At 42.7% G+C, this 14,128-nt stretch overlaps 1 protein-coding gene across 6 annotated transcripts in view; it reads left to right on the plus strand.

Moving 5' to 3' along the window:
• The window catches only part of KLF12 (Kruppel like factor 12), a 518,537-nt gene that overhangs the window by 108,678 nt on the left and 395,731 nt on the right, over positions 1–14,128 (plus strand). For 3 of the 6 annotated variants that reach the window (XM_027589986.2, XM_027589987.2, XM_027589981.1), the window contains exon 1: positions 2,525–2,946. The exons of 1 other annotated variant lie outside the window; for it this stretch is intronic. The gene's annotated coding sequence lies outside the window, so the exon portion shown is untranslated. 2 more of the 6 variants (XM_027589984.2, XM_027589985.2) reach the window with 2 other exon arrangements.

The following is a 14,128-nucleotide window of genomic DNA, read 5'->3' on the forward strand; positions in this document are numbered from 1 at the left end:
TTCCTTTCTTTTAACCACATTACCCAGATTCTGGATATTAACCTTGACCTTCCCCTAATTTCCTTATCTCTCTGGAATGGAGTCTTGTACTTTTTCTATCTTTTGTCATTCTATTAACATGCCTGTGGCTGTTGCCAAAGGAAGGGAGTGCAGCTTGGAATGCTTTTCCACGTGCAGAAAAGCACTTGCTACAGAGCATATTTATGGTCAGCCCGCCACTCAGCTCTGAGAAAGAGCTGTTAGTACAAGAACTGCCACTATGACATAATTTCTTATAGCATCCTTCACTCTTAGGGTTAAACTCACTTCCTTCACTCCCTGCCCCACCCAGAGGGAAACTTCACAGTGCTTCTAGTAGAGGCAAGTTTTTCGTTAAAACACTGTGCATTTGTTGATATTTTACCATTTTTCAAACGTGTCTTTTCATGTTTCATCCAGACGTAGTGCACTGTTAAGGGGCTGTTTGCAGTGATCAGACTAGGAGGTGGGGTCCGGAGCCGCTTCCCCAAATAGAGACCCCACCCTGCAACGGCCCCTCCGCCTCCAGGTCCCATTTTCCTTCGGCGTTCCTGATTCCTGCCGCCCTCACGTCTTCAGATGTGGGCATCCCTCGCCTTCCTGCTCTCACAGCTTTCGTCTTCTAAGATGACTTTGCTTAAGGAGTGGTCTACAATTTTCAGACGCTGTCCCATTTGTTCTTCGGAACCCCGAGAACAGGGCAGAGCCCTCCTCTCAATCTTGTTTTATGTCTAAGATGCAGGCCCACTGACTCATCCTGTGAGGATTAGAAGTGGGCTGCGGACTCATCGTCCAGGCTGGACCACCTTTCCCATCATTCCTCACGTACAGATTGTGGCAGGTGGCAGAGACCGCACCAGGCGGTACACTGCCTTTGTTTTCATTAATAACGCACACTCGGCCTTTAGAAATGTTTGGAAAATGCCACACAAAATGTAGAACACGGCTTTTCCTGGCTAGAAGTCGTTCCTTTGCTCTCATTTCCTGTTTCTCGGCCTCTCCCTTGTTTCTCTTCCCACCCCGCTTCATGCCACATTACAACAAATCTTGCTCTCCTAACATAAACTTCCCCTTTGCAGCCTTCCTTCCCACTGCCGGGGCGGTTTCCCGCGCGGGGCTGGCTCAGGGGCACCGCGCAGGGGTGTCCGCGGGCCCGGGAGCCCCAGCGCGCTCACCTAGGTTTGCAAGAAAAGTGGCGCTCGCATCTCCACTGTGGACCGCCGCGCCCGGCCAGCCCCCCCTCGCCAACCCCCGCCCGTCCGCTTCCGCCCGGTCTCCTCCCCGCCCCCGCCGACCCTCCGGCGCGGCGCTGACCCCGCGCCCTCCGAGCCGCGGCGGGAACGGGCGCCCCGCCGCTGCCTCCTCTCTCCCGCCCCAGAATCCCGCGGATCCGCTCCCCCGGGCGCGGGGGCGGGGCGGGAGGGGCCGCCAGGGAGGGCGGCCAGGACTCAGCTCCCGGCCGCCCGCCTCTCGTGCCTCCCTACTGGGGCACAGGGCCGGGGGCTGGACGCCCCTACCGCGACCCCCACAGCCCTCGGGGCCTCGGCAGGGGTCTGCAGCTCTAGCTTCCTTCCGCTTCTGCAAGTTCGCCTGCTTTCCCGAATAACTAACGAGGACAGGCGCCCCTTCTGCCGGGTTTCCTAAGCGAGGCATGCGTCTCCCCCCACCCCCATCCATCCCAAGGTGAAGCACCGGGAAAGAGGACGCCCCCGCTTCGCCCGCAACGTGCGCCGCTCCGGAACCCAAACAATGATTCCCCCTTCCTTCCTCGCCCAGCCCTCCGCCCGCCCCACCCCCGCGCGCACCCCAGCATCGAGGGCACCGCCCGCCAGGACTACCCCTGCCCGGACCCCATTGTTGCCCGACCGGGGCGATGCCCGGCGCCCGGGGGCGGTCCCCGGGAGCCACCGCGCCGCCGTGCCCGCAGCCTCGGCCGGCCGCTGGAGCCGGCTCCGCCCACACCTTTCCAAGTTAGCCGGCGGGTGAGCCGCGGGGACGGCTCGGGCGCCCGGCCCCCTCCCTGCACGCCCCCACCCGGGCCGGAGCGGGGAGGGGGCGGGGGGCCGAGCGGGCTCCGCGCTCGATTTGCCTCCGAATTCTCTTCCTGAGGCTGCCTTGCGCGCTCTGACACAAAAGAGGGGACTTTCTCGCGTCTGAGCGCGAGTCCTCGCCTGGCGAGTTGCAATCCGGGGGTTCCACCCGCCGCGAGGCCCCGCGGGCCCCCCCTCGGCCGGCGGCTCCCAAAGCTCCGTTGGCCATGTGTAGGTTATTTTGGGTACCGCAGCAAGGTGGTGCAGGTGAAAGGGAAGCTCGGCCGAGGCCGGAGGCCGGGGGGCGGGGGCAGGGGTGGGGCGGGGTGGGGCGGGGTGGAGGCTCCGCGGACCCACCCCCCAGCCCGGCGGCCCGGGCGGCAAGGCGAGGGCCGGGCAGTGGGTGTTGCCTTCTACCTCTGCGAGCGGGGAGGGGTTAGTTTCCCACAGGGGATTTCAACCATCACACTCTGAGCCCGCCTCCTAATCCTCGGGCGGAGCGGCTCGGGGGCCCCATTTTATGGCAATAAAGCGACTTAGCGCCTGCTGAGCGAGCCCCTCCCCGCCGCCGCCCCCGCCCTCGGCCCCACCCCGGGGCTCGCCCGCAGCGGCGGGGCTTTGTTTCTGGGGAGGAGGACCCGGAGCTCTTTTGTTTGGGGGTTTGGTGTTTTCACCCCCCCACCTCACCTCACCCCACCCCACCCCACCCCCCGCGCCTCTCCGGTTTCCTGAGCTGCGGGCTGCAAGGGAGGAGAAGCGGCGTCTTGCAACCCCCTCGGCTGGGCCCCGGGGTAATTCGATGCGGGCCTGGCGAGGCTCCCCACGCTAGACCGGGGCTCGCGTCTCGGCAGCCTCCACCCACCGGCCCACCCTACATTTAGCGCATCATGTGATCCGGGTAAGTCATTTGCAAGTACAACAGTTCCCTGGGTTGCCCCCCATTCATTTCCTGAGAACTGCAGAGAGCAGCTGAGAGGCTCTGCCTGTGCGTGTGCGAGTGTGCGTGTGAGTGTGCGCGGGTGACGCCGTGTGTGTGCGAGAGTGAGTGTGTACGCGCGTGTGTGTGCGAGAGAGAGAAAGGGAGAGAGAGGGGGACTCTGTGTGAGGGAAAGAAAACAATTTCTCCTGCTCTGCAGCTTCTGTTCAGGTCTGTGCCGATTCCGTTTCTTATCAAAATAAACAACCCCCTCCTTTTTTTTTTTTTGCCATCCCAAATCAGACCGTATTCTCTTAACATGTTTTATTTTCCTTCTGTCATCTGCTCAAGTTAAGTCATTTTGGTTGGTCTGTGTTCTTAAAGGGGGAAAGTGTTGGGAAGCGGGAGGGGGCCGAGGGAGGGCGATGCTATTGCAAAGCAAGCAGCGTCGGTCGGATATGTGGAGAAGAAAGAAGGAGGTCTCCCCCCACCCCCAAATTCTTAAAAAAAAAAAAAAAAAAACTTAGCAAGTACCATGAATTAAGCAAATGTTTTTCTACCCCTAGTGGAATTGTTGGTTGCAGTGTTTGCCTGACAGTTGCCAAGGATGAGAAATAAAACACCAGGGCTGAATTGGGGAGGGGGGGTTGTGGAAGTAGTTTACCCCCAGGAATAGAGCGAGTTCGGTGAATAGCTGCCGCACCGGGGCTGTGTGGGCTGTGGGTGTGCACTGGAGAGAGTGGAGGGGAAGGGGTTAAGGCGGAGATGACACTGCTGGCATGAATAGTGGTCCTGGTGCTACATTCATTATTGTCTCTGGTCGTAATGATGTGTAACTGTCACTTGCTACAGTGCCTGGTCCATGGAGTAGCCAGGGGCTGGCCCGTGGCTGTTATTTTCAATTACGGGGGAGCCGGCCGGAGTTGACAAGGGGCAACTTTGCACGTCCCCTCGAACCGGGAAGCCCGCGGAGCCGGCCTGGGAGCCACTTCTTGCCTTAGAAGCTCGCTCCCAGGACTCGGACTTGACCTACGCGACATTAGTTGGTGTTCATGTTAGATGCTCCCCTACGGGGGGAATCAATCCTGCTTTTGTTGGGTAGAGAACTGCCTATTAGAACTTTGAAAACTTTTATCTTTGGGGAAAAGGGTGGGGTGCACTCAACAGTTCTGTTTCGAAGTGCATTTGAGGCAGACGCTTGGAAAAAGTACCAATTCCTTTGTTACATGCCCTGCAGCTTCCCAACCCCCTTCACCCTGCGCTTCGAGTTTTGCATACTTTAATAGTAATACCCTTAATTCAGCTGATAAAAACTGACTGTGTTGAGTTAAAGAGTATTAGTACAACGGAATGTGTAATCTGGATAAACAGTTGTATGGTTAATATTGTCAGCTCTCTAATTTAACTGTACAGATGGTTTAAGTATCGTTCTGTATGGATTGTTTTAAGCAATTCCACTGGCTAATAGCATTCCCCGCCGAGCACTCGGATATTTTATTTTAAATCAGCTTTAATATTCTCTTTCTCAGTAACACCGGGGAGGTGAGCAGGTCTATTTACATTTAGTGCATGTGCATCCAGTGGCTTCAGTAGACATCTGTCAATCAAATAACGTCATTCTGCAAACCCACCGAGACGCCTCCAGGCCCTTTTCTTACTGGAGGTTAGAGTTGTTTAGATAAATAAATGCTTTGAAATAAATTTGGTGGCTTTTAACAGGGCGCACCTCGTGATGGGAATAGGAGTGGTCACTTTGAAGAGTGGGTGTATTCCATCATCTAAGAAATGCTCTTTGGAATTGGCATTTAATAAAGATAGCGACACCCCCCAAGAGCGCGGTTGTGCTGTTTGTAGACCTCATTCACATGTTGTTTACATTTTTAAAAACCACATAGAAATTGGTTTTGATAAAGGGGTATACTTCCAGGCTAGAAAATGTTTAACTGTGGAAGCTTAGTAGACATGGGATGTTGAAGGACAAACATTTCAGTTGCATAAGTTGTCTCTCTTGCTGCAGCCTGGTCAATGTGAAGACTAGCTTGAGTCTGGTAAGCTTCTTTGGGTTGGGGAGAGAGCAATTAGAGCACAGAAGTATTGGCAGACGTTTGTAATGTATTTAGGAGAGAGGTTTATTAGTCTACCTTGTAATTCATAACTATTATGAAATATACGAAGGCTGGTAAAATTTGGAAGTTTTAATTAATGAATTAAAAGTGTGAAACTAATACAGTTTTGTTAGTTTTGTCAGGTTTGTCATTCTTGAGGGGTTTCTGTTTATTTTTGAGTAGCTTCAGTTATTTATTACTTAGTAATGCATATTTAAAAGAAACTTCGTTCAGATAAAGTTTATTTTGAATGCTTTGTCTTACTCTTTATTGAATGAAAATTGATGTGCCAATGAGCCCTTAGTATTTTTTTCTCCAGAATATTCTTTTTCAGTAACCAAATGTCATTTGGGAGAAAACTGGTCCTGCTGTAGCATTTGAGACCTTGACCTTAGCAACTCTTGGCTGGTGGTTGTTTACTACAGCTGCAGCCTATGTGTGTACAGAAAGGGAAGGGACTGCAAACACTAGTGCGCTCACTCTCCGCAGGCCAAGGGAAAAACAAATCAGGATGCTTGACGTTCATTCATTCCAAAGAGTGTGCATCAGGCATATAATAGCAATAGTGTTCTGGTCATTTAAAAATACATATATGTTCCTTGGGGATTACTTGCCCACCTCCTGTGAAAAGTAAACAAGCACTTTAACAGCCGGAGTTTTAAATGTTATATCATGAAGCAGGCTGTTAGCTTAATGAAACAATTTGGTTTTAAACATAGGTGGGGTTTTTTGTTTTTTTTGTTTGTTGTTTTTCCTTTCTGCAAAGAGGACACAAGTGCTTAGGCCTTTAGGCCTACACTGAGGGCATTTTGAACTGGAGCCAGTGTTGGTTAATCTAGAGTATTGAGTAACCTTACCAGTGAGGTGATATTGTTAAATAGTTGAACATATAAAGGCCCTGGATGTTTTTACCCTGGCACGAAATGGAAAGTGTGGAATTTCATATTTATGTGAATTTCATTGGTACAATCACATTAGATTGGGGGTGCTAAAGGGTTTTCTTTATATGGTAAGAGAAACAATCTTCTTAGGGTCTTAACTTCATAAATGCAACTGTTGGTGATTTGTGTATTAATGCAACACAGTTGTATTCTACAATACTAAAGGGCATAAACTCATTTGAAAAGTTACTTTTTTTTGGATAAGGAAGTCTCCCTGCTTGTTCTTCCATGTTTGTAGAAAACAACTTTCGTTTTTATAAATAATTCCTAAAATGGGTTGTAGTTGCTTACCTTTATCATTTACATTTTGAAAATACCATATGCCAGTAAAGTGGAAATATCTGTATTTTTGCCCAGTGTCTGTTTATTTTGTTTTAAATTTTATATTTATTTATTTTTCAGCCTACAAATTACGCACAGCTCTCAGTCTTAAGTATGTACAAAATGTAAGGGGAAAAATATTAAAATTAAATCACTGGCAACACCCTATAAACCACAGCCTTAACTCATCCACCACAACCACAGCTCCCAAAATCAAAATGCAAGTAAACAGATGGGCCTTGCCCTGTGCCCAGGAGGTCAACAGCCTTAGGCTTCGTGAGATCTGCTGTGTTTCTAGATCCCAAACTCGTCCAGAGAACTGTCTGACTTCAACAGGCCAGAATTCATTTTCAGGGCCTAGACCAGCCACACCCCATCTGATGTCAGCTTTTGAGTTCTTGTGGTGGAGAACACATGCTGTGGATTAAATGGTTGCTTTCTCTATATATTCTCAGTAATTATGTTACAAAAGGATTTTTTGGTTTTGGGTGTTTATTGTCATAAAAGTGGCTACTTGAGTAGTCCTGTTGCTCCATAAAAATTTGTTTTGGTCTGGCAGTAGATTACAGGATATTCACCCAAAGAATTCTGCTCTTGTACGGTCTTTCTTCCTGTCTTTTTTTCAACTTAAAGTCCTGCTTCTCTTTTGCTGCTAATTTCGTGGTCTATATTTTTTTAATATTAGCATAATTGGACTGGTCCAAACAGTATTGCTCTTGAGGTGCAGATGGTGTAGCAGAAAGCCATTGCTGCTGCACTGGGGTATGGAAGGTGAGAAACAATTGCAGAGCTTTGGAATAGTTTTCCCAGTCCCATCAGAGGTAATGGAAGCTGCCCCTATTACAACTGACTGGCCTAGACAGCCAGGAATTGTGTTCCCAGTGCTACATTTACCACACTTAGGGGTTTTCCAAATAATCCTTGGCAGGTTGTATATGTGTAATTATATATGTGTGTGTATTTGCTATTTTATGTATATACATGTGTGTATACATATATAGTATTTATATTTATGAATGTGAGTTTTTATATTCTCTTTCTGTGTTGGTATATATACCACCCCCCCATGCCACATACAGTAAGACCAAGAATTATGGTAAAAAGCCCCTCCCCCCTTGTCTAAAAAAGAGGGAAAACACTCCAAGTTTGTTTTTTCAAAGCCTAGGTTTAGTAATATTATTCTCACTTGGTTTTGAGTTTAGCAAGCAAACTTAGAGCATGAAAACAACCCTGCCCCAACGAAAACAAACCAACAAAACTAAATGACAACCAAGAGGAAGGATTGTAAAAAACGAAATAAATAACTCTGAAGAAAACATTTATTCATTTCACAACAATCAGTTGTCTGCTAAGTCTATATATCCTGTTATCTGGACTGATTTAAGTGGCAGAGGTATTACAGTTTGAGTCAGGGGCTTTTGCTTACTAACTCTGAATGACCTTAGTCACAATTCTTAACCTCTCCAAGTCTAGAAAATGGGGAAAATAATATGCATTTTACAGAGTTGTGGTGAGGGTGAAAGGAGATAGTGTGGGTACAAATCACTTTGTAAAACTAGAAAGTACTGGTGTGGCAAGTACCACACCAGTGCGGTGTGGTGTGATTTGACAGGGAAACCACTCCCTCTCCATCCCCCACATCCCTACAAGGGATGAACTTTCCAGCCTCTCAAAGTGAGCATATAAATTACACTTATGGAGAAGGAATTTCCGAGTGTGGGTAGAAAACTTCTGGCAGTCAAAGGTCATGAATTCCATTCCTGTCTCACCAGAGATTTGCTCTGTGACCTTGAGAAAGTCATTCTTAAAAAGTTTCTCTAGCTGGTATGAAAGTTACTGACTATTAACATTTATATAATGCAGGTGAAGTATCTGAGCTTTTCTAAAGAATGTACGTGAAAATACAGTTCCCATGATCATTTTACAGAAAACAAAAAATAAAGATCAACAGTGAATATTTAGAGATTGTAAACCTCCAGGCTATTTCTTCAGTGAGTCAACTGAAACGTCTATCAACTGGTCATTAAAAATGCCCTTAATTTTTTTTTTTATAGAATCATTACATTTGTGCTGTTGTACTATAATTTAGAACAGTCCGTTGAACTGCAAATCCCTAGTTAAGCCAAGATTCTGTTGATTAAGCTATGTCTGATTTATGGCTTAAAGTGTCTTGGTTAGACTCAAAACATTGTAACACAATACATGCACAGTAAAGAAAGGTAAATGATTGAGATATTACACTGAAAATCTGTTGAACACCTTGGTATGCACGCCTTTTTCTGCCACGCACATTTCTTTACACACATACATTTGAGAAAATTAAGAACAATATTAATTTACATAATTTCTCCCCAGCTACATTTTCTTCAGTTAAGAAACAGTGTTTTTTCACACTCTGTGTAAACACTATTCTTGAAAGAGCAAAGAAACACTCAAACTAGCTCATCGATATAACTCGTTCTAGACTCTTTCCACGTGGTGCATACACCCTGCCTAACTCCTGTTCATCTTACAACTATTACTGTAAACATCACTTTCTGTGGGACTCTTATTTACCATCCCTTGCTTTAAGAACATGCAGGGTTCTAATCTGTATTCTAGGGCCCTAGAGTACATGCTGTTCCATCTGGTATAACTGCTTGTTGATTTGCCTTGTCTCCTCCCAATAGTAAGCCCCTTGAGAGCAGGAAATGTATCTTCCTCATAGTTACTGTCCTGGTTTCTCACCCAGTGCCTACCGTTGTGACTGATCAGACAGTGCTAAAATATGGAAAGAACAAATTCAGGAGTGCAGTCCCACACTAACCCTTCAGTAGCTAAATGCCAGTATCATGGATATTTCCTACCTAAGTCTTTTCATTTCTAGCTATGTATATTCAACTCTATTAGCCGTTCCACAATTCACTACATTTTCCTGAAATTTTTTTTTCTTTTTGCAAAACGAAGCTTTGTAGTGGAGTCAAACAGTGCTGGCTATGAAACCTCAAACTACTCAAGTTCTGGCTATCTAACGGGGCAAGTTAATTCTCCAAGTCTCCGTTTACTCACCGTTAAGTAAAAACAAGAACAAATAGTGTCAACATTGTAGAATGTGTTTGAGGACTAAACTTGTGATGTCCATAAAGCATCTAGTATATGCACCTTGTTCATATTTAGTGTATAAATATTAGTCTGCTCCAGGATATTGGTGCTTCTCTCTCTCTCTTTTTTTTTTTTTGGTACGTTTTTAATTCCAGTTAGTTAACATACAGTGTTATATTAGTTTCAGGTGTAAAATACAGTGATTCAACATTTCCACACATCACGCGGTGCCCATCATGATGAGTGCACTCCTTAATCCCCATCACCTATTTAACGTACCCCCCACCCACTTCCCTCCTGGTAACCATCAGTTTGTTCTTTATAATTAAGAGTCTGTTTCTTGATTTGTCTCTCTTTTTTCCCTTTGCGGTTTGTTTTGTTTCTTAAATTCCACATATGAGTGAAATCATATGGTATTTGTCTTTCTCTTGACTGACTTATTTCACTTGGCATTATACTCTAGCTCCATCCATGTTGCAAATGGCAAAATTTCTTTTTTATAGCTGAGTAATATTCCAGTGTGTATATACAGCATCCACTCATGTATCAATGGACACTTGGGCTGTTTCCGTATCTTGGCTGTTGTAAATAATGCTGCTAAAACATCAGGGTGCATGTATCCCTTTGAATTAGTGTTCTTGTATTCTTTGGGTAAATACCTAGTGATGCAATTGCTAGATTATAAGGTAGTTCTATTAAAAGCAGCTATTTAGAATTGTTGGGTTATAAAGTAGTTCTGTTAAAAGTAGCCATTCAGAATGAAGGGTAGCAACAAAATAAAGTAGCTGCTCTTTATTGTGCAGAAGTTAGGCACTGTTTTTCATGTGTTAGCTTATTTAGTATGTACTCTTTAGTATACAGGTATGTATAGTTGACTTTCAAATAATTTATACTATAAATACTATATGTGGAGACCCTTAAAATACCTTTTATACACTGGATCTTGACTTAGAAACATCAGTTCCTGGGTGGTTTTTTTTTTTTTTTTAAGCTCTTGTGTCGTGGTGCTCACTGCCAAGAGTTCCCTTCCCCCCAGATGACTTTGCTACTTTTGACAATAATTTTAAAAAGTATTTGAAAATTGTACTACTTTGGCCTTTCATTAACAAATGGAAAAGGGCGGAAAATGAAAGTGCTGCTTCTAGTTTATGAGAAACAGTGTTTATCATCTTGATACCCAAGTGAAACAGAAATCATTAGGTGTGTGGAAAAGTGGTGAATCTTTATTGGAGGTGCTTAATGGAGTTAATCCGATAAATTGTGAAAAAGAAGATTATAGAATATACAGAACGCTATACATCTATTTTTAGTGATAGTACTTAATAGATTACATGTAACTATAGATTTTGGTCATTTTTCTTTCGTCTCTGGGAGTGGGTCTCCTTTATTACATAAGTCTAGTCCCTTGACTTACACTTACTTGAATTTCGTATAAAATTTCAGGAGTGCATTATAATAAAAAAATATGAGATTACTCTATTTGTTTAATATTCATTGAGTACATATGTCTGATATTACGGTTTCTATTTTATAGCTGTAGGAACTGATTTTCACCAAATTAATGTTGTCATGGTCAATAGCCAATTAGCTTCAAAGTAAAGATTTGAATGCTGGAAAGCCTTTGTGTTATTCTTTCCTCCCTGTGTTACTCTTCTCTCCCTTCAGCATTAAGTATGATATTCCAGAGTTAAACTTATTGTAAAATAGAGCAAAGAAATGGGAATATTATACAAATACTGTGTTTAGAGGCTATTTTATTTGTAGATTATATTGACATACTACACTTACTAGAATACATTTACTAGAATATTTACTTCAATACGGAAACCAATTCTGTGATGGGTGATACATGTACTAAAACAAATTATGAGACCTAATCCAACAAATTATTTTAGAAGGCAACTGCTACAGATGTTTGCAAGTGGCAGTAGTAGGCCAGTAACTTCTGGCCAGTATGCATTCTGCCATTTGATAAGGCTGTTATAGTCTCTCTGAAAAATGCCTTACCCCTTTGACATATATATATTCAGCTCCTATCATGTAATCTGGAATCATGTATGAAAATGGGTAGGACATCATCATTAATGAGCTGAAAATCAAGGAGGGGAGATAAGACTTAATGTAGAAAATTATAATACAAAGTAATTTGTGATAAATGGACCAAGTGCTGTTAAGTTGCTTAAACGAAATGCATAGGAAAAAATTCATTTTATCTGGGAGATCAAGGGTTTCAGGTTTTTAGTGGATATGGCAATAATTCTTTGTGGGAAACATTTACTTTTTATAGAAAAGAGAAAGCAAACCTGCAAGAATAAGAAAGCAAATTAAAATCATATTTTGGGCACTGTGGTGATTTCATATCTCCTTTTTTATTCTCTTTTAGAACTGATGGCTTTATGGTGTTCTGGCAAACTTTTATCATTTGCCATATCACCAGAAAATTGTTTTTCCCAAAAATAAATCCTGGGAAGTACTTGGCTAGTAAGGCATGCAGTGTTAAAATGAGTTTAGAGAAGGTTTATTTGGGCAAAAAAAAAAATAATGATTGGTTAATAAAATTTTAAAAATACACCTTATATGAAACTGTCTACTGAAATTTTTTTCATATTGCTGAGGATTTGAAATGATGAAATGATGGGAATTTTAGCTTTGACCAAAAACCTTGAATATAGGAATAAGATTTTTTTAATCGTAAGAACAACGGAAGGAAAAACTTGAAAACTGATCAATTTTACAGAAGGTCACAGTCAGTTGTAATTTATCAGAGGTGTTGCTTGAAGGGATATTTAGAAAGAAACTTTACATTAAAGTGGTTGGTTATTTAGAATGACATCCTCTGGAATGTGCATTAGCTTTCTGCTTTACAGAACACTTAAGGAAACACACAGTGTTTCATTTTGAGATAATATAAAACAAGAAAGAAATCTGCTCTTAATGAGTCTATAAAGGGCAGTGATGGAATTCTTATTGTACACTGAGCTCTCTATTGAATATATTGGGATTATACCAAAGCTCTAGGCTGAAGCAGTTGTTTTTATTTATAAATAGCTTCGTTAATTAAGACACTCCAGAATACTTGAGAAGTGTGGGCTAGCAAAAAAAAACAAAAAAACAAAAAAATTTTTTTTTTTTTTTTTTTTTTTGGTTAGTGCTTGGTGGTTTACAGGGTGGTTTTCGTTTCATCCTGACAATCCTATAAGGTAGATTGGACACATGTTACTATTTTATTCATGAGGATATTAAAGTCATATGAAGGTAAAATGACTAGAAGGTGGCCAAATCGAAACTAGAACCTTGATTTCCAACACCAGTAACATATTTTTTTCCATTTCATTCGACTGCTGTCTTCCTAAGTTACATTTAGTCTTAAATTTTGAAAGTCTGCTTTGCAAAAAAGAGGTGCCTGTGTCTAGCGTCTAGCTCATATGAGATATTCAGTGAATATTATTGGATGAATTCAACCCCCTTCCAAAATGTACTTTAAAGGGGCATAAAAAACATGTAATAGCTCAGAAAGATCAACTTAATTTTAGAAGAGACTATACAAATAGAGGCATCAGTACTCTGAAGAAAATTAGGGAGATGTTCATCACTTACCATGTACCAAGGCTTGTGCTAGGTGCTGAAAGTACAGAGGTATTCTTTGTCCTAAGTATAAGCAGATCAGGAGGAACCAGCGCAGCTACACCCAGAGGGAGGGCCACACTTTAGTATATTTCAGTTTATTTTAATTTCCTTTAGATCCTAGTGTGCCTAAAAATAATACCTAGATATTTTTAGATTTATGTTTTAGTTTCTTTTAGTACTTTTCATCTTATCAGAAAGATCTTTTTCCATTTGAGCATGTGATTGTTGTAGGGTTTTTTTTCTTTCAAAAAAAGTGTATCATTTAATGCTTATAACCAACTCAAAGCTAGGTATTTATTTAAGTGGATTTATTATTACATTTATGACTTAGGTTTTCAAGGGACAACGTAAGATCTGTAGGAAAAAAGTATTTTGCAGAAACTTGCTCGTTGAGCAGTGTTTACAAATGTATCTCTTTGATAAAAGTAAGTATGTGTATGAAGACTTTAAACTTCATTTTTTTTTTTTATTTCCTACTTCTCCCCTTCTTCCAGTAGCCAGCAATAAATACCATTCCATTCCCCCATAACCCATGTCATCGGAACTATGTGTCCTTTTACATTTTTCTCCATATCCTAAGCATTATAAACACATTTACACAAGGTTTTTTGATCACTAATTATAAAAATGGGATTATATTTTGGAGACTTGTTGTCAACTTTGCTTTTTGGTTCAGTACTGCCCAAGGGAAATATTTGAACTCAACTGCTGTATCTCTACTCCAGTTAAAAAACAAAAACAAAAAATGTTGCATGATATTCCAAAGTATGGTTATTTCATAGTCTACTGAACCATTAACTTATTGATGGGCAATACTTTTATTTCTAGTTTTTCCCCACTAAAAACAATATAGAAACAATAAAGAAATACCTTTGTATCTACACTCTGACAGACCAATTTGTTAGATTCCCAGGGTGGGATCATGTACTGCTACAAAATGGTGCCACATTGCTTTGAAGAAAAAGACTGTAGCAGTTCATCTTTTTACCAGTATTGCAGGCAAAACCCTTTCCTTGAAACAACGTCAGCAATAGTTGACACTTTTCCAGTCTGATAGTTGTGTAGTAGTATCTCACTGTTACTTTAAAT

The sequence above is a fragment of the Zalophus californianus genome, chromosome 3 (genome assembly GCF_009762305.2).
Source record: "Zalophus californianus isolate mZalCal1 chromosome 3, mZalCal1.pri.v2, whole genome shotgun sequence".
NCBI lineage: Eukaryota > Metazoa > Chordata > Mammalia > Carnivora > Otariidae > Zalophus > Zalophus californianus.